The sequence below is a fragment of the Ambystoma mexicanum genome, chromosome 4q, assembly GCF_040938575.1.
Source record: "Ambystoma mexicanum isolate Mex_15411 chromosome 4q, UKY_AmexF1_1, whole genome shotgun sequence".
In the NCBI taxonomy this organism is placed as follows: domain Eukaryota; kingdom Metazoa; phylum Chordata; class Amphibia; order Caudata; family Ambystomatidae; genus Ambystoma; species Ambystoma mexicanum.
The window spans coordinates 758,196,136-758,217,873 of record NC_090928.1 but is presented as its reverse complement, the minus strand read 5'-3'; positions in this window follow the sequence as shown (position 1 = coordinate 758,217,873).

The window sequence follows — 21,738 nt, the reverse complement described above, 5'->3', positions numbered from 1 at the left end:
AAACAATCTTGAAATAATATGTATAGAAGAATCATGGCTGAGAATTGCACCTATTAAGGATGGATACAACATGCTATGTAATCCAGTGAAAGGAGGTTTGATTGGAAGACCTTTCGCAGACCTATCAACCTTAATTAAAAATGGATCTGGAATAATGGTGATTGAATCTACAAATATAAATCCTTATATACAGGCAACATTAGTGCAATTTCAGTCTAAATTACCGAGGTCCATCCAAACATTATTAATACTGAATGTATACTGGAATCCCCTGAAAAATGAAAGCGACCAATTTATAGATCTAATTATCAAATGTTTGGACTGTAAAAGAGAAGTGTACCAAGATATGAATATTCTCATCTGCGGTGACCTTAATGCAAACTGTTTAGAGGTAAAGAGATCTACACAAAAGGAAACAACCAAAAAAATTGACAAAAATGCAAACGTGGGCAGATGTGGAATGACGAAATGGATGTAAGGAGACTACACAGATTAAATGGAAATACGAAGGGGGATATCCCGCCCACTAACACCTGGACAAATGGCAAATTGAGCAATATATTGGATTACATGTTCGTTTCTGAACAACTGTTGCCGAAAGTCCGGAGTTTTGAAGTAATACCAGTGATCAGGATCCAAGTATCGCTGTGATCTCGCACTGGTAGACAAAACAAAACCCGGTATGGGGTACTAAAATTGAGTTGGAAACTGGATTAAATCGCCTAAGGTTGAAAAGAAACAATTTTGACACTGTATTGCAAAATCTGAACAAGTGGCAAACCAAGGAAAAAATGTCTGTAGAATATGACATGTCTCTACAGAATTTCAAACAAAGTACAAGAAAATATACAAAACCAAAATTCAAAAAATTACTGTTTATGACCCAGAAGAACAAGTTACTTTCTTACCTGGTAACGTTCTTTCGACGGGATGTTCCTCCGACGTATTCCTTATCTTTGATATACGTTTCCAGCTTGCTGGCCTCGGAAATTTTTTCTCTGTAGAGGGCGCTGCGCGTCAACGTCCGCCGAGTCGATGTCCCTCGACGGCCACCGTATCGGCGCTGACGTCACCATGCCCATAAATAGACACACGCTGCGTCCGTTGCTCAGTTCTGTTTTGTAGTATAAGAAAGACATGCCTGAATTGGTTAGTAACCTTGAAGGAGTGAAAGCTGCAACCACAAGGGAAGTTATCACTGCGGGGATGGATGGGAGGGGCGATAAGGAATATGTCGGAGGAACATCCCGTCGAAAGAACGTTACCAGGTAAGAAAGTAACTTGTTCTTCGAAGGGATTGTGTCCTCCGACGTATTCCTTATCTTTGATAGACTCCCATAGCAGTGGTATGTAATTGGAGGAGGGAGTGATAGTGTTATATATCCCTTTAGGGATGGACCGAGTGTAATACGGCTTTGCCAAATCTGGTCTCTTGAGCAGTGGAGGAATCCAGATTGTAAAATCTTGTGAATGTATGTGCGGACGACCATGTGGCAGCCGCACATATGTCCCGGACCGGTACCCCTCTCTGGAGAGCCGAAGAAGTTGCGATACCCCTGGTTGAATGAGCCCTGAGGTTTTGGGGTGGCTCTTTCCCTGCTAGTTTATAACATTCCAGGATGGCCAAGATAATCCACCTGGAGATGATTTGTTTTGTTATGGGTAGTCCCAACTTGTGACCTGAGTATCCTACGAACAGTTGGTCTGCTTGCCTGATTCTAGCCATTCTGCTGATGTAAAAGCTGAGAGCTCGCCTAGGGTCCAGCCTGTGTAGCCTTTCCTCCTCTTTCCCTGGATTGGGAGGAGGGTAGAATGAAGGCAAGGTAATTTTCTGAGTAATATAGAATTCAGAAACCACCTTTGGGAGAAAATTAGGCTTCACCTGGAGGACAACTTTGTCCTTGTGGAAGATTGTATGTGGCGGTTTACAGGAGAGAGCTTGTAGCTCACTCACCCTCCTAGCCGATGTTAGTGCTACAAGTAGGACAGTTTTAAGTGTGAGAAATCTTAATGCGCAAGAGTGAAGTGGCTCGAATGGAGTGCCCATTAAGAAGTTTAAGACTAAATTTAAGTCCCATAATGGAACCTGGAATGGTTTTGGAGGGTAAACATTAGTCAGACCCTTGAGAAATTGTACCACTAGAGGAATTTTGAAATACGATGGTTCCTCCGCAGTGCGCTTGAAGATAGAAAGCGCTGTGAGATAGCCTTTTACAGTGCCAACTTCAAGGCCTGAGTTTGCCAAGTAGAGTAGAAACGATAGCACCGTTGGTGTATCGCATGGAAAAGGGTCGATATTCTCTTCCCTACACCAGCTGCAAAACTTGTTCCAATGGCAGCGGTATAAAGACTATGTTGCTGGTCTTCTGGCCGAAAGCAACACCTCCATGACGTCATCAGGGAGATCCCAATCCTTGTACCTCAACCTTTCAGAAGCCACGCGTGAAGGTTGAGGGTTCTGATGTCTGGATGGAGAACCTGACCTCCCTTCTGCGAGAGAAGATTCTCTTTGAGTGGAAGACGGATTGGAGGACAGATGGACATATCTAGAAGGTCTGGGTACCACGTTCTCCTGGCCCAGTCCGGGGCAATTAGGATCATGGTTTTCCGGAATCTTCTCAACCTCCTGATCATTTGAGGAATAACAGGGACTGGTGGAAACGCGTAGAGGAGTGGAAACGCCCAGTCCACTACGAACTCGTCTCCCAGAGCTCCTCTCGGGGGAAATTCCCTCGAACAGAACAGATCGCACTTCCTGTTGGTGCTTGTGGAGAACACATCCACCTGAGGGGTTCCCCAAAGGGCGAAGATCTCTTGAAGGACTTCCTGAGCTAGCTCCCATTCGTGGGAGACTGTGCTCTGCCTGCTCAGAGCGTCCGCTGTCAAATTCTTCTCTCCGGCTAGATGGACTGCCGATAGAGAGATTCCTTCCCAAATTGCCCAAAACAAGAGCTGCATTGCCTCTCTGCACAGTGGTAGTGATCCTACGCCTCCTCTTTTGTTGAGGTAGTGAATGGCCACCGTGTTGCCCGTCATTATCAGGACATTTCTCCCCTGTACTGATGGCAGGAAAGCTTTCAGCTGTAGTCTGATCGCTCTCAGCTCTAATAGGTTGATATGTAGTCTGGACTCCGATGGAGACCAACGACCGCTGATGGTCAGGTCGTTGGCATGGGCTCCCCACCCTGTGAGCGAGGCATCTGTGACTACTGTTATCTCCGGCCATGGTTGCCAAAACAGTTCTCCTTTCAAGATGTTCTCTGAATAGGCCCACCACTGAAGGTCGTGGGCTACCTTGTCCGGAATCCGGAGGAGATCTGTCATTCTCCCTGAGAATTGTGACCACTGACTTCTCAGTGCCCACTGAAGAGATCTCATTCTCAGGCGAGCCTCTGGCACAAGGAAGATGCAGAATGCCATGAGGCCTAGCAATCTCAAAAAGTCAAAGGCTGGGAGACGTTGGGCATTTTGAAACTTGGTGACCATCTGTAGAATATCTTGAGCCCTCACCTCTGGTGGCGAGGCTTTTCCCAGGGAAGTGTCCAGGACCGCTCCAATGAACTGGACTCTCTGCGATGGTATCATCTGTGACTTCTTTAAATTGAGGGAGAAGCTCAATCTGTGAAGGAAGAGGCAGACATAATCTAGCTGGGTCCGGGCCTGTTCCGTGGATACGGCCCTGATCAGCCAATCATCCAGGTAGGGATAGACATGCATCCCTTCCCTCCTTAGACTCGCCGCCACTACCGACATCAGCTTGGTGAAGACCCTCGGGGCGGAGGTCAGCCCAAATGGCAGAACTCGAAATTGATAATGAGAGATGCCAATTGCGAACCTCAGGTATTTCCTGTGCTTGAGATGGATTGGCACATGGAAATAAGCATCCTGAAGGTCCAGAGATACCAGCCAGTCCTGGAGCTGGAGGGCCTGAAGGATCTGAGAGAGAGTTACCATCTTGAACTTGTCCTTCCTGAGGAACTTGTTCAATTCTCTTAAGTCCAGGATGGGTCTCAGTCCTCCGTCCTTCTTTGGTATGAGAAAGTAGGGGGAGTACCAGCCCTTGTTCCTGTCCGCTACAGGTACCGGTTCTATGGCACCTTTCTCTAGCAGGTCCATAATTTCCTGCAAGAGGAGCGGATCTGGAACTTTTCGGGAGCTGTTCCCCGGTGGATGACTCTAAGGGATGTGTAGAAAGGGTAGGCAGTAACCTTGGGCAACTGTCTCCAACGCCCAAGCATCTGACGTTATAGCCTGCCATTCCGTCAGATGGTGAGTTAACCTGCCCCCTACAGGTGCCTTGTGTGCAAAGGCCTCAGAGTGGTTTGGGGGCGGCTGATGCAGATGCCGAGGGCAAAGAGGCACCTGCTGCTGCTGCGGTCTTAGTACCTTTGACCCGTCCACCTAGGGTGGATCTTCTTTGGCTTCTTTGAGCCGGCTGTCCTCTGCCTTTTCCGAATGCGGAATAATAGTGAAAGGACTTTCCTCTCCCAGAGGTTCCTGAGGGGCGAAAAGGAGTTTGGCGGATAGCAGCTCCTAAGGATTTGGCTGCTGCTTTAGAAGTCTGTAACTTTTCCAGACTGTCATCAGCCTTTTTTCCGAATAACGAAGAGCCGTCAAAGGGCATATTCAAAAGTCTGGCCTGTACATCTGGAGCAAGCCAGACTTTCGCAACCACGCATGCCTGCGGATTGTTGTACTAGCCGCCATGGCCCTGCTGATACTCTCAGCGGAATCGATGCCAGTTTGAAGAGACTCGCACATGGCATCTTTGCCATCTTGAATTATGTTAAGGAAGGCTTCCTTCTCCTCTCCATCGGGTATGCAGTCAGCCGCTGATGAAGCACACTCCCATAATGTGTGACTGAACCTGGCGAGAGTACAGGTGGCGTTGATGGACTTCAATGCCATACTACAGGCAGAGAAGACTTTCTTTGCCATAGAGTCATATCCCTGTCCTGTGGGACAGTAGGGTAAGTACTGCTGGATGAAGTTGCCGCTTGAACCACCAGGCTCTCTGGGGTCGGGTGTTTTGACAGCTATTCAGGGTCAGCAGCCGCTACCCTATACTTTGTCGACAGTCTTTTATTGACTGCTGGGATGACTTCAGGAATCTCCCAATTGGATGCAATTTTTCTTTGTAGGGCTGCATGGAAGGGGACCACCTGGTCCTCCTGTGGGCCTTTGTCCAATATAGCCGTTAGATCATCCTGTTGGAAAACAGGTGAAGGCGCAAACCAACCCATAAACTCAATTATTCTTGCCATCAGGGTTCTATATGGTGTTTCGGCATGTTCCCCTGGTTCTGGCTTTAGAAATTCCACTTCTGGGGAAGTGTCAAGTCCACTGGCCTCATGAAGTGAGTCCTGTAGTTCCTTCAGCCTCCTTTCTTCAGAGGTGAAATCCTCTGCAGCAGGCAGTGAGGATCTCTGTAAACCAAAAGTTTCTTGGTCAGAGTCTTCTCTTTCTTCATAAATTGAAGAAAGACCAGGGTATTCTGATCTCTGAAATGGAGTAAAGCCCATCTCTAGGGCTGAAGGAGCCAAACTCATCGTTATTGGACGAGAAAATGTCGAAGTCGTCGACGCCGATGTAACCGGCCTCGAAGGCGCCGAAAATGGCGTCGAAAAAACTGGAAGGGGCCTCGAAGAATTCGAGAGGATCGGGATCCTACTCGAGGGCATCGACGACAGTCTCGGCGTCGTGCCGGAGGCCCTTGAAAACACTGTTGGCTGTGGAGCCTTGGTCCTCGCTTTCATCGACGTCGACGTCGAGTCGATCGACCGATGCGTCGAGGAACCCTTCGACAACGGCGTCGATGGCGCCGACCCCTGCGTCGAGGGAATCTTTGACGACGGCGTCGAAGGAACCCTCGACGACGGCGTCGAAGACGGTGCCTTCTTACCCGATGGCTCATGACGCTCTCGGGTGGAATGTTTCGCCGGGTGCTGCGACTCACGGCGTTTTGATTTTTTGGGTTTTTCACCCGGGGTATCACCCTCAGCTGTCTTTGAGGGGGTCGAGGCCGCATTCTCGAAGACGCTTAACATTTTCTTTCTGAATTCCTCCCACTCAGTTTGAGAGCTGTGTTTGGTGGGGCAGGAAACTCTTTCTGGGGACACCGAAGACGACGAGGAATGGGACCTTCGATGTCTCTTTTTTGAGTGTCTAGATCTCGACGAATGGTGGGAGCTGCTTCGAGATCTAGAATGGGAGTGTTTTCGGCGGCGAGGAGACGAATGCCTCGACTCAGCCGACGAGACCTTCGAGGAGGTTTTGGCTGATTTACCTCTCTCGAGCTTCCCCCTTTGCTCCTTCAGGGCTTTTGCCGTCCTGGACATGCAGTCCTCACACTCCAAGCACCATAAACAGACCCTGTGTGGATCCGTTATTGACATTTTTTTTACCACAGTCTCGACATTTCTTGAAGCCGGATTGCGGCGTCGTCAGTTCTGATGAAGAAGCCATCGAGAACGATAAGGAATATTCGTTGAAATAGATTTAGATAAACCTGACTGAACTGAGCAACGACGTTCCGAGGCCCCACGAAGCACGGAAAAACGGAACTCAGCAACGGACGCAGCGCGTGTCTATTTATGGGCATGGTGACGTCGGCGGCGATACGGTGGCCGTCGAGGGACATCGACTCAGCGGACGTCGACGCGCAGCGCCCTCTACAGAGAAAAAATTTCCGAGGCCAGCCAGCTGGAAACATATATCAAAGATAAGAAATACGTCGGAGGACACAATCCCTTCGAAGTGATGATACAAAAGAAACAATTGCGAAAAGATCTATACGCACTAAAAACTCAAAATATCAAAGGAACAAAAGATCTGATCCGGAAAAGAAAACAAAAATATAAGAACTGGCAGAAGTTACACAAAATGCAATTACTGCAACACAATGCTGAAGCTATGCAAAAAGCCATAAATAACACAAATAGTAGAACACTATGGGATTTGCTAAATGAGAAACAATCACCGCAAGCACTTATGAATCCCATACCAGAAATTAGCTGGATTGATCATTTAACAAAATTGATCAACGATACAGAAAAACTGTGTACCCAAAGTGATATAAAAGAAAAAGAAGCTGGACCCTGGAATATTAGCTTTGATAATGAAGATATAAAACTACTGATCTTAAAAGCAAGTTCATCAAGAGCCCCAGGGCCAGACGGCTTATCGAATGCGGTGTTAAAAGAAGATCCAGAAAAAAAATTGGCTATTTTTTGTGAAAGGCTGTTTAAGAGAATGATCAAGCTGGGATAAATCCCAAAATCATGGAAGTCGGCCATCGTTGTTCCTATTTTCAAAAAAGGAAACCGGATGGAACCAAAAAATTACCGACTGTTTGCACTGCTGGACTGTTTTGGAAAGATTTTTGCTACACTACTGTTAATACGATTAAAAAAAGTGGATCAAAGAAACAGACGTATATGACAAGCGCCAGTCGGACTTCGTTGAAAATGTAGGGTGCAGCTTAAATCTCCTGATACTAGGACTGATGAAAAAAAGAGCATTTACAAACAAACAAAAACTGTACACAGCCAGCATTGACTTGCGTCAAGCTTTTGATAGCGTAAACAGAAAACAACTTTGGGAAAAATTAGCCACAAAAGGATGCCCTATAGACCTCTTGAAAGTAATAAAGGAATTGTATGCCAACACCTCAATAAGAGTCAAACTAGATCAAGGTGGCAACCCATCAAAAGAAATCAAAAACAACGAAAGGCCTGAAACAAGGCTGCCCGTTAGCCGCTACTCACTTCTGCTTTTACATCGAAGATCTGCAGTACTCTCTGGACAACAGTAGAACCTTTCCACCAAGATTAAATGGCAGACCGGTTAACCATTTATTATATGCGGATGACCTGATTATATTAGACCACACACAAGTTGGTCTACAAAGAGCTTTAAATCAGGTCGAAAAATACATAGAAAAAAAGGATTTCGAAATAAACGCAGAAAAGACAGAAATATATATTGATATTTGGCGACAAAAGATGGAAAAAAGGCAAGAATGAGAAATGGTCTGTGAATAAGATGGAAATAAAGTCATGCAGCGAAATGAGATACTTTGGTATTCAATTAAGTGCAACAAAAAATGAAAAGCCCTGGAAAAGGATGTTAAAGATGAAAACAAAACAACTAATTGCGCAAGTGAATATCATCAACAAAAGATATGGGAAATTTTCCCTCCGACCTGTAATAACATTCTACAGACTTAAAGTAATACCAACACTAACATATGGAGGTGAAACTTGCATGAATATTCCAGAGGATTTGTGGAATGCCTTGAAAGGGCTATTCTGGAAAAATATCCTACCGATACTGAAAGCTATACCAATGACGGTAATTTGCCACAAACTCGGCCTGACTGCTCTACATGTATACATTAGCTATAATAAGCTGGTGTTATATAGAAAAACAATGAGCAACTTGATGCCACCCCAATTTGAAATATTCTGTGAAAATAACTTTACAGAAAAGGCAGTGGAAGAGTGGAAAAGAAAAAATTATCGAATTTTGGAAGATGCAGGCCTAGAGAAACAAACTCTGGCAGAAAACCCAAAACTCGTTAAAAGAATCTTATGGGCAGAGGACTGGTCCAATACCGAAACAAAAAGAGCATTATCAAAAACTCTCACACCTCACACTCTCCTAAAAACAAATTGCGGTGTGATGTCTATTATACCGGATTAGTTGAGAAAATTTCCAAATCGCAAGCCAAGAAATCTATTACTGCATTTTAGACTGTTCTCCAAAACAAAACAACGAAGGCACGATATACCAAAGAAAAGATATGCACAAAGTGCAGATTATGCAAACGAAATGAAGAGTCTCTAAGCCACTTGGTGCTATTTTGCACAAAACTAAGAGAAATCCGAAATCTGTACTTAAAAAGCAATATTGTAGATCTATGTGGCCTAGACTCTGAGAAATGGTGGAGTTTAATATATGACTGTCGAACACCAAGAATAACCTTTGTAACAGTCACATTTTTAGAACAAACCTTCAAAATGCTAGACCAGTATAGTGAAGATGATACAAAGTAATAACTTAAATTGGCATAGCTAAAAAAGATGTAATGTTTCTTATTTTCTAATTTGTTTTTAAAATATATATTAAGCAATGCTTGCCAAAATTTGGAGGTTTCTTTTATGCAAAAATTAGGTATTATGTTGCTGTTTTGTCCTCTTCTTTTTCTATGTATGATCTCTTTGTAAAATTTGTGAAAGGTTTGTAATAAACCAGATAAACTTAATAATAAAAAAAAATAAAAAAAATATATATATATATATATATATATTCCCTCTGTCCTCATCCTACTCGGTCTCTCCTCTGCCTTAGACACGGTCAACCAGATCACCCTGCTCGACCGTCTCCGTGACAACCTGGGTATCACCGATCAGGCTCTGGCCTGGCTGACCTCTTTCCTCTCTGATCGACCCTCCCAGGGCCAACTTGGGTCCTTCCTATCATCTATCTCTCTCTACCTTTGGTGTTCCCCATGGGTCTAACCTCTTGCCCTGGCTTTTCAACCAATACCTGACAACTCTCGCCTACTGCATTGCCATTTTCTGCTCGTATTTTCAGTGCTATGCTGATCACACTGAACTCATTTTCAGACTGCTCTCGGCCACCTCTTCTCTAATCTCCGATTGCCTAACTGCCATCCAAGGTTGGTGTGATGTCAATGATCTTTGTCTAAATGCCAACAAGACTGAGGTCCTCCTCATCGGTACACCTTCACTATCCTTTTCCCTCACTCTCTGCCCTCCTCCTACCCCTACCTGCGAGGCTAAGAACCTCTGGGTCATCTTTGACTCCACACTTTCCTGCCCACATCTCTGACGTCACTAAAAAGTCAAACTTCCTACTGTACCTCCTCAGAGGTACTCTGACTTTCCTCTCCTTTCCCCAGAAGCTCACTGTCTCCCAAGCTCTGGTTCTCTCTAGGTTGGACTACTGTATCAGCCTCTTTCTAAATCTACCTGCCTCGACTCTCTGCCCTTTACAACTAATCCAGAACAAGACCGCAAGACTTGTCCTTGGCCTTAAGCCCTGGGATAGTATCTCTCTAGCTCTGAAATCCCTTCATTGGCTCCTAGTGGATACAAGGATTAAATTTAAAACCCTCTGCATCGTCCACAATGCTTTCCGGGGCCTGGATCCAAAATACCTTCAACTATCCCTCCATAAATACCTCCCCTCTCGAGCTGTTCACTCCTCAACCTCTAGCTCCCTCAGGGTCAGCTGTTTTTCAAAGAAACAAGCTCGGGGTAGTTCTCTGTCTTCGGTTGGGGCCTCCCTTCAGAACAGGCTCCCTGCCACTCTGAAACTTGAGGAGAACCATCTCCGGTTCCGGAAGCACCTGAAGACCTTCCTCTTGGCCTCTGCCTTTGCCCCCTTCTCCACTGCTCCGGGCCACCCCTTGTACTGGGGTCTATATCTGTACCCATACAGTCCCCCACCCTCTTTTCTAATGCACTTATTAGACATACCTTGTCTGCTAAACCCAGCACTTGCCACTTGCTGCTGCACTACTACTGTTTATTGTCTTTATTTATTTATTTTATTGATCTGCTTTTCTCTTCCGCACTTTCCACTTCTCCCCCGTTCCATGCACTTTTGCCCATTTCCCTTTCCCATGCACTTGAACGTTCTCAATGTCACTGGGCCTATTAAGATCCTTGTTTTTTTTCTCCCCTCTTCTCCTCCCTTGCCTTGTCACGCTCTGAAACACTTGTATGAGCGCAATATAAATAAAACGTCAATTCAATTCAACTCAATTCAACAATAAACACTTGGAGCAAGTAAATTGTGGGTCACAACAGTAGATGTCCCACTTGCATAGAGAAAGAACTGCATGGGATGGAGCAGTGCAAGCACCCCCACACTGAAGAGGTAAATTAAGAGTCTCACCACAACAGTGCAAGCTACACTCACATATAACTGGAACACCACATGACTCAGCAGTCTAGATTTCTGTCACAAAGAACATGCCCAGCAAGTGCCTCACTGATACAGCGGTGAGAGAACCACCCAGATAGAACAGGAATAGTTAATTGCCTCAGCAGTGCAAGATCCTCAAAGATAGAACTAACATAACATTGAGAGCGACTTGTCCAAATGCCCACACTAACTCAAATCAGAAAAGCTTTTCAGTAGCAGTAGGAATTCAGTAAACCATAATTAAAAGGAATTCAGTCTTAGAAAACCACATTATTTCTATACCAATGATGATGGTATATTTTATTTTTTAAGACACAAAAACCTAGCCATTTATACATTAAAGCAAACATGAATTGTATTTTGAGGTTCGATAGCAGAATTGTCTTTTGATGTTTAATGAAAGTCATCATTTCCTGGAACTAATGGTATGCCAATGTCAATGCTATGATACAACAGTGCAGAGAGGTAAGGCCTCGATGCTAAATTCTATATTTAATCTCATTGTCAAATTGTGGCTTGACAGAGTTAACTGTGATAGAATCATATTACTCTATTTTTGGGGAGTTCTGCGGGACTTCAATTTGAGCAAGTATGTTTTAGGCTACATTTATAATCTTTTAATTAACCACTGAATAATTAAAGATTGAGGTAGCTTTGTTGGAATTCGATCATTTGACATGAAGGACAGATTCTTCTATTGCACAGGCACAGTCACCTGATGACCTGTTCAATGAGGTAAATAAATGTGAACTTGATGGAGTCGGAAAACAGACTGATTCACCCAATGCCATGTTTTATTTGCCAGTTGTAGTAAAGCTGGACAATTAGTACAGCAGATCTGGCCTCTTGCAAGGCTTAAAAGGGAGTACTATTCAATCAAATTATAGTAGTGATTAGTGGTCCATGTACCTTTTGTTTCTTGGCTCCAAGCCACATTCCAATTTCCCGTCTTCAAAGCTTCACATAGCTCAGCAACATCACTGCCCAGATGTTTCCACAATGCCGTGCAATCACTGACTGCAAGCTGTGTGTGCCTGCTCTATCTAGTCTGTGCAATTTGGTCTCTCAACATTTGCAGTCACGTGTGGACCACACCGGCATATTTGCAACAGCAATGCTGCTACCTGTTTGCCTCACGTGAAGAGCGCTGGTTGTCCTGGCTTCACTCCCTGAAGTATGCATGCACTGTGCACTATTGTGTGCTTTCATATCTTTATTTGTAAGTTGTTGTACACATTTTATCAGGTGTACACTGTCCTTGTCTCCTCAAGAATTCCCATGCACACTGTATGAATTATTGCACGCATATGCGTCTTTTCATGCACTGCAATTATATGCCCAGGTACTCGCATCATTTTGCAGCTGCTACAATCAATAGTCAGTACTATTATAGAAGTGCCCGGAAAATGCCTTTCCCATGCCTACACAAAATCCCAAACTGTCGGCATTGCCAATGCTTGTTAGAAATGGTAGTAGGGTGTTTATGCCACAGGTAAAATCCCAGGTGGCATTCCATTTCATCCCCGGTACAGGAGAGGAAGGGATGTATTTGGCTGGGGAGGGAGGGCTTAGAGGAGTTTTAAAATGTTATTTTATTTTGTGTGATTTCGTTTATACAAACTTTACATATATAGTGCTCTCAAAAATATTATTGTCCCGAGCATTCGGGCATGTGGTTTTAAGCATACGTTGATTGATTGTAAAAACATTTTCTATGCACTGTACCTTAGTTTTCCTCACTTTTACACATGCAAAATCAGGCAGAAGGGTGCAGCCATCTTGTGCTAATCCTATCCGTTGCCGCATCGCCCTACTGCCCTTGTGGCACTAAATCATATCCCCCGCCACTGAAACTGACGTCACTCAACGCATACGGCCCATTTCACAATGCGAATGCACGTCTCGTTTCAACGTTCTCTGTGCGCCAGCTAATGACGTGTCTCCATGGAAATGGCAGGACGCCTCTTTCCTCAATAAATATAAACAGACCACTTCTCATCAGATAACATCAGAGTTGCTTTTTCAATCGTTTCACTGTCTTTTTTTGTGTATCCTGTGGCTCGTCTCTGCTCTGTTCAGCTATCTTCATTGCTCATAGCCCGTGCAAACAGAAACTATTACTATCATTACTATCTATTTTAATTTTGTCGTATAATGGCAACAATACAACCCTACTAGTACGAGCCACAGTATTCCGAGGCAGAATTAGTCGAAAGAGAAAGATGCAGAAACGATGGGGCTTCGGACGACAGTTGGGAGGACGAATCACCGGATCAAGAGCCTGAGCTTAGTCGCATGGAAGACGTTTCCACCTGGTGTACCTGCAACTGGTGCAAGGTCATGCCATCCAAGGAGGAGAACTGCTGCTGCAGAGAAAACTCTGGATGCTTGTCCTACATATCGGAAGAGCCAACGCCGCTATGCGTTACCGACCTGCATGACTTCAGGGCAGCCTGCCTCACAAGGTCTGTGTTGAGGATTAAGATGGTGCGTATGCACAAACTTCGCGTAACAGTTCGCCCTCGTAATCCAAGTCACGAGTAAGTGTACTCTAGATGTGATGTCACTTAGGCCACTAACATGTCATGTTTGTCTCCTATATTGTCGTAACTTTGATCTATCACTGCCAAAAGAATATAGTCTTGCAATTCTATACATCACTTGTGAGGAAATCATAGTGGTCATCTTATGTGTCTTTCACGTATAACCAAGAAACAATATTTCTCTGTGCCCCAAACATTATGGAATGTATAGTTGTTAACTTTTGTAATCTGTCTACACTTTAAAGCCCACATTGATTGATCCATGAAGTCAAATTTGTACTGGCAACTGGCAACTATGCCATAGGATACAAGATTGCATTTTCAAATAAGGTTTGTACACTTAGGTTACAGATATATGTTACTTTACCCAGCCAAACTGAAGGTGTTCCACAAGAACAAAACTTTGTTTTTTCGAAACGCCAGAGGACACCATGGAGTGGCTGGATATGCAGAGCCGCCCCCAAGAATCGGGTATCCATGCAGGAGTCGGAGAAGATAAGTAACATACTGCTGTGGCACCCTAGGCGACATAGCGCGAGACACTGGGACTAGAATATAGCATTAAATAAAGCGCACAGGGAATGTGCTGCTGGGAAAGTACATGCTTGCAAGATCCGTTTGAATGGAATAATCCTAATCACGTAAGTGGGAGCTCCAGGGAGACAACCCTCGAACGCCCATAGCATTACGCTTAGTTAGGTCACCATTAGTTTGGTGACGCCCCGCAGGGTCCTAGTCCTCGGTATCACGATAAAGGACCAGACGCGGATGGGCCTGAGATCCAGGGATGGAGCTGGGCATTTGTTGGGGTTGGGTAGGGTGGGGGGAGGGAAAGAGTTGTGTGCAGTGGGGCATGGTTGGGGAAGGGGGGAGAGTGAAGTTGTTGAGGTTGGGAGGGAAATGAGCCAGAAAATGAGCCATCGGGAACGACATGGGAAGTGGAGGGGGGAAGAAGGACATCAAGTCAATGGAATCGGGTAACCTCAGAATCGTGACGTGGAATGTGCGGGGCCTCAATAGCTACCTAAAACGTAATAAAGTAATGATGTACCTGATGAGGATCGATATAGCTCTGTTACAGGAGACCCACCTCACCAAGGAGAAATTGGAGGTGATTAGAAGAAAATGGAAGGGTAGCGTCACGGGAGCCACATATTCGGCATATGCAAGGGGAGTGGCTACATGGGTGGCACCACATGTGCCGTTTCAGCTGCTCCGATCAACGACAGACCCGGAGGGTAGAATGGTGGTGCTGGCGGGACTCCTAGAAAACAGAGAAGTGAACATCATAAATTTGTATGCCCCTAACCACGATACCGCTGCCTATTTTAGGTCTTTATATAATAAAATTAGCCCTCTGGTGGGTGGTGTGATATTGTGGGGAGGTGATTTCAATTGCACCCTGAACCCCGGGATAGACAGGTCAGATAGCAAGTTAGCAAAACATGCGCCGGCAGCTAAAGCGTTGGGGACACTGCTGACAGACCTCAAACTATGTGTGGAGACGGATGCACCCAACGGATAGGCAATACTCGCATTACGCAGCGCCACATGACCTGCATAGTAGGCTGGATTATGTGTTCGCCACCGCCGAGATAGCGGGCGAAATGGTGGGCGTAGAATATAAAGCCACAGTGCTTTCGGACCATTCACCTTTGGTCGTGGAGTGGCGGCACCATCCCCCTAGGGAGCGTATCCCGACGTGGAGGCTTAGAGCTGAGGCCCTACAGGACCCAGGATTCCGAGAGGACCTGAGGGAGGCCATCAAGGAATATTTTGACATTAATACCGGCAGTGTACAATCCATGGGAACAGTATGGGAGGCATTTAAGGTGGTGGTGCGTGGGGTAGCTATATCAAAATCCAAAGGGCTCCAAGGGGGTATAGAACGTGAATTGCAGGAAACTGAAAGGGAGTTAGAGGACCTGATGCAAAGGGGGGGACCACCAGGGAAGACAGCGCTAAGATAAGAGAGTTACAAAAGGCTAGCAGCGAACTCTGGGAAGTTGAATTATAAGAAATACATAGAAAGGCAACATGAGGGGGGAGACACGCCGGGCAGACTACTAGCCTGGTTGTACAAAAATGAGACACCCCGGCCAGTGATTAGAGAAGTCAGGGATGCGGCAGGCCAGATCCATAACACACAGGAAGGAGTAAACTAGGAGTTCCTCATATATTACAAACATGGTATAAAAGTATCCTACTGGAAAAACTGCCCATTCTGCAGATATCCTGGCAGACTGAGACATTCAGATATTTAGGCATAAATATATACCACACGATAGAGGTAGAGCACAAACACAACACGGAGAAAGCAGTTGAAGGCATTAAAAATCACATCGTGTTTTGGTCCAAATTACCCCTTGCCATGATGGGAAGAGCAGCGCTGCTCAAAATGGTAGTCTTGGCCAGACTTTTGCACTTTTTCGTAAATGTCCCGCACTTGATCCCCAGAGGTTTTTTTGTCAGACTCCATAGCCTGTGCAGGGGCTTTATATGGCACAACTCGAGGAATAGGGTGGCCCTGTGGAAACTACAAAACTTGTGTGATAAGGGGGGCATAAACCTGCCAAATTTTGAATTGTATTACTTGGCGGGACAGCTATTATATGTGGCTAGATGGTTGTCCGCAGAGGACTCTGCGGAATCCAGACTCTTGCAGGGTAACTCTGCCCCATACTTCCTAAAAGAGACAGTGTGGCTGCATAAAACAAAAGTGGTGAAAATGGGGAGACTGTTGGTGTTGGGCTGGGAGGTCTGGAGCAGGGCATGGAGAACTGTGGGTGACCGAGACCCGCTCTCTCAGCAAGTTCCGTTGGTGGTGTTATGTGGTGAAGACTCCCAACTGATCAAGGGGGTCCGCAGGTACTGGGACCCAGTGGGCCTGGTCACCCTTGGAGACATATGGCAGGAGGGGGAGGCATTGGAATTTCAGAGACTGCAGGAGGAGACAGGGGTGCATAAGGGCCAATATATTACTTACACCAGGATCATAAAACGGGTGAGGGCAAGGTGGCCTGAGACAGTACTTGCAGAAGAACCCGATGCCACCTTAGAAATGGTGTACGATGTCTCGGAGGGCGGGCACGAAATATCACGGATATATGAGCTCTTGAGTGCGAAGGCGGGGAAGGAGCTGCTCCAACTGAGGCTTGACTGGGAGGAGGAGGTGGGTGAACCCATGACGGAGGGACAATGGGATAGAGCCCAAAAGTACCAGAAGAAGGTGACCCGGAATGCGAGACTCCAGCAGATCCAGCTATATGTCAACCACAGAGCATACTTGACCCCTGGTAGAATAGCCAGGTTTGGTGGCTCGGCTATACAGAAATGCCCCAGGTGTGGGGAGGAGGAGGCTGGGCTGTTGCATATGTTCTGGGCTTGCCCAGAGGTGAGGAAATTCTGGGTCGAACTGAAGACGAGAATGGCCAGCTCGGGGGTGGTGCTTGACGTGGGATCCACTTGGGCATGTATACTGGGGAGTTTCCATAGGCCACGTAATCAAAAACATATTAGCAAGATGAAATCAAAAACATATCAGCAAGATGAAAGACCTGGCCTATATCCTGGCCAAGTGCAGAATTGCAATGTGCTGGAAAGCGGCTCACCGGCCAAGAGTGGAGATGTGGTGGGCGGACCTCCTGAAATGGGCGGATGCAGAAACTGCGGTCTGGTATGAAGCAGTCACTAGGGGGGGAGAGGTAGGCCCCCTGATAGCCTGGAGACAACTGGTAACTGTGATGGCAAACCCCGCCAGGTCAATCATGAAACGGAGGACTGGGATGGATTGACGATAATTGAGACACCGGAAAATGTTCAGGTAGATGGCACAAATACAACGGCTCGAGTTTTTGGGGAGGGAGAGGGGGAGGACTGCGGAGAGCATCGAATAATGTAATGTTTTAACTTTGAGCAGGAACGTCCTACATGATTGTAATGTTTGGAGTGTTGTTTGTTTTAAAAAATAATAAAAATTGTTTTAAAAAAAAAGGCACTCAATTGAGGTGTCAATAAAATACTTTTGAAGCTTCTGTGCTTTTATAACATTCAACAGATGAGTGCTCAATCAAGAAAGGAAGGGAGGGAGGGGGGGCCGGGTTTTTCAAGTTGTGATGGACATAACCTGATATAAACATAACGACATATGATGCAAACATCTTCTGATATAATGTATATTGTCTTTCTCATACAATCATATTTTTGCAATGATCTTATGTGTAACAGGTGTTCCATCTTGTTTGTTTCTTTGTTAAAACCAATAAAACCAAATTAAAAAAAAAAGGTTTGTACACTTATCATGTCCATTTAAATACAGTTTGTATGTTTCTCTTCCACAGGTGGTACAGGCTGGTGATCGTGCGTTTACATGGTGGCTTCATGGGAGGCCTTGATACCGCATTCGACGAGTAATACCCGCCTGTGCCGTTGGTGCCATTCTAGGCGAATTCCCCAGTGACATCGGTCAGTACCGGGGAATTTTCCACACTGTGCTGCTACCCGAAGTATACAATGTGTAGTACCTTGTCTGAATGTAAATCCACAGTGGCCATGGAGAAACATGGTTTTATACAATCCCTGGAAGATCTCCAATCGAAGGGAATGCAAATAGACCTCATAGCCACCAACATGTTTCAATAGCCAAGGCCATGTAAGAGCAGTTTCCAAACATTCGCCATCACTTTGATCTATGGCACATTGCCAAATCAATCAATAATAAAATCACAGCTGCTGGTAAAAAAAAGGGTTCTGGAAATATTTTACAGTGGTCCCAGTCTTTCAGCAACCATTTTTGGTGGAGCTCCAAAACTTGTGATGGGTTTGTGTAAATTCTACTTGAAAAATGGTCCTCATTGATGCACCACTGTTCCAACGTTCACTCATGGACAGAAAACCTACATTCTCACCGATGTGTACATGGACCTTTATCGGAGGAACAGGAACGCAAGAAGAAGTGGTTGCTTCCATCTTCACCTCCACACAAAGCTCTTGAGAAGATCGTGTTTGATAAAACTCTTTCAAGGGACCTAAAGGGACTCACAGAATTCTGTCACACCAGAGATTTGGAGGTGTTCCACAATATGTACCTGAAGTACAGGCCCAAGAGATTGAATTTCGGCATAGACGGGATGCAATATCGAACATTACTAGAGGTATTAGCGCATAACAAGAACATAGGGAGACAACAATCGAGAACTGCAGGAAACTTTGGGATGCTTCGTTACACAATGGCCTTTACAAAAAGAAGCAAAAAATGGGTGGTCAAGCCAATATACCAGGAACTGGAATTCGATTTTGTGAAAGATCTTATTTTGACTGTCTTGGACAAACATACTCATGGAATTGCTCATGATTTTGTTCCTATGACACATACATTGCCACAAAACATTGCAAACGTACCCTGTCCACCGAAAGCAAACCTCATAGAACAGTTCACTTCCTGGTACAAATGATTAGCAGCGGTTTATGGGCCTCATTACGAGTTTGGAGGTAGCCATGCCCTTAACAAGGGCATGGCTACCCCCAAACACTGGTTTGGGTGCGGGTCCCGCAAAAGGGGACTTACCGTGCCATTCCGACCTTGGAGGGACCGGTAATTCCCTTTCGTGGGACCCGGACCCGGTACGTCCCCATTCCCATTTGAGCCCCCATAGGGCTCAATGAGAATGGGAAAGATGATAACAACGGCCAGTTAATAACGGGGCCGTTGCTGCCATCCGGTAATGCTCGCTGGTGCCGCTCTGCACGCCTGAGCGGCACCCACGAGTATACTCAGAATGTTGCAGCGAGGTAACAATGGCGCCGGTAGCACTACCGGCGCCGTTGTTGTCTTACCGCAACACTCCTAATGAGGCCCATCGTATATGACAAATGGAAATCTATTGAACTTGAATTTCAATGCTATTAAAAATATAAAGAAGTATTAAGCGTCCAAATTGTCTTTTCAAATGTATCCTCTTTGTCAATTGTTTTTTAAGAAGTACCTATTGGAGGATGCCATACAGTGTAACTCAGTGCTTTCCCCCTTCCCGGTTTCGGCGAGCTCTTTTGTGTCCATCACTGATCGGGGGAGGGTCAGATGGATATCAGCATGAAAGCAACTGCGGGGTCTGCAGTTGCCTTAGCAAGCAAGTGTCATTCTAGCTCAATAAATACGCGTCCCACTAAGGAATGAGACCTAGGCTAGATAACAAACTTGGCATGCAAGAACTACTGACTTTAAGCAAAAAAAAGCATAAAAGGGGGCTGTTGGTGTGAAATAGGTGCATTCTGACATATATTTTTTGTGGGGGCATGTGTTAGAGGTCGTTGCTATCGGATGCCTTTTCAGAAGGGCTGATCTTTGATTTGCGGAATTTGGAGTCTTACAATTTAAAACACATTGGGGATAGGTGTTAGTGTTACCAAAATATATGCCCACTCCTGATTAGGTATATGGGAGGTGAATTTGAGGTGGTGCGGGGGTAGGGTCCGGGGACCAGATGCGTTCAAGGGGAACAGGGGTAATGGGTTCAGGGGACGTGGCCTGGCAGGAAGGGGTTGAAGATGGCATGAGTCAGTCAGCAGAGACGGATTGTGCACTAAGGTTGGAGCAGGGCTAGGTCTGACAATCTTGTACGAGCACATTTCGTCAGGGCTCGAGACTCAGCACTTGCAAAAATGAATAGCTGCATTGCCGCGAGAACAGGGGACTGGCTGAGCTGACAAAGATGGTGGGGGCTGGTTGTGCGTGGTGCTGGGAGAGTGAGCAGTGGGGCAGAGGGCCTAGAAAAATAAGGCATTTGAAAGTAAACAAAATGAGGTTCAAAGCATACACATTAGCACAGCGTTAATACACTTATATGAAACATGGTACAGCAGGGGTGGAGGTGTCTCTCACCTTAGCTTAGACGTCATTTGACCGGTAAGAGAATGGTCAGGGGGGGGGGCGGGATATACCGCCTCTACTCCAACATTTGTTAGTGCGCAGGAAGTTCAGTGGAGATGGAAGGGCACTTGTATTTATGACTTTCGAGTGTCTCACGTTATCATCAGCAGAGCACATTCCTCCTCGAAAACAGGGCGCACGCAGATGTGACAATGGAGAGGACACTAACTGGAACTGTTTTCATAAAATAAGTAAAGCACTATGAATTTTGGTGAGTAAAAAGTATTCAGGATCGCGCAGCATTGGTTTTCGAAATATTTTCATAATATTATCGAAAAACAAACAATACGTATGTTTTTCGAAAATATTTCAAATGCCACGTTGGACTGCAGGGCTAATCGCTCCCATGGGAGTGAAGGTCACCACGTTTGATTTTTGCTTGTGAGCTGTGCACACCCACACATCCTTCACAGTATGTTTTTGATTTGTGCTTTCCTTCACCAAAAGCAAATTTAGCATAGGCACTCCACAGAAGGTTCAATTGTTTTTCGTCCTTGCAAGAAAGGGAGGATTCGGAATGGAATGAATGAAGGGAGTTGTGTAATACCGTCAAATATGATAAGGTTCACCATTCCAAAACTGGAGAAAGGAACATGTAATTTCATTATATGAATATGAAAATTTGTTGATCTGAATGGACACTCTGCGTTATGCCGAGGGAATGGAAATGCCCAATATTATTTCAGTTTTACTGTAGACGAGTTTATAGACAAACAAGTCAAGGTTTCATTTTCTGAGCGGTATTGCTGGCTTACATTGTAATGGGTTGTTGTTTCTGGCATATTGCAACGACACGCAAAAACAACCTCTGTGTACTTGTCTTTTTCTCGTGCACATATGCAGTCCAGCCCCGAAATGCATGTAGTCCACTTCTGGGTTCCACCAACCCTAAATTCTATGCTAATATTCCGTTAAAATGCCGTCTATGTGTTCTTCTAATTCATTGGCCAGCTTCCGCATCCGCATCCCAGTGTGAGCTAAACATACTCCATAGAACTAACCTCTCAAGCACATTGTAGACTCCAACTTTCCACGATGTTTTCTCTGTGTTTCCATTGTTTGATGTTTGTGTTCATCATTAGTTTTCACACAGTGCAGAATTAATGGGTAAATTGATCAATTAGAATAAAGAACAGCTAGTGAGACACATTTCTGTTATGTTTTCTACACAGCTACATCCTGCCATTCTGCGAATGTCATCGTTTCCCGGTACCAATTGATGGCTTCTTCAGCAGGCAGTTGCAGATACACCTAAATGGCTCGAATACTATCATGCTGTTGTGGGACGATCGCCCCGGACTGATATGCCCT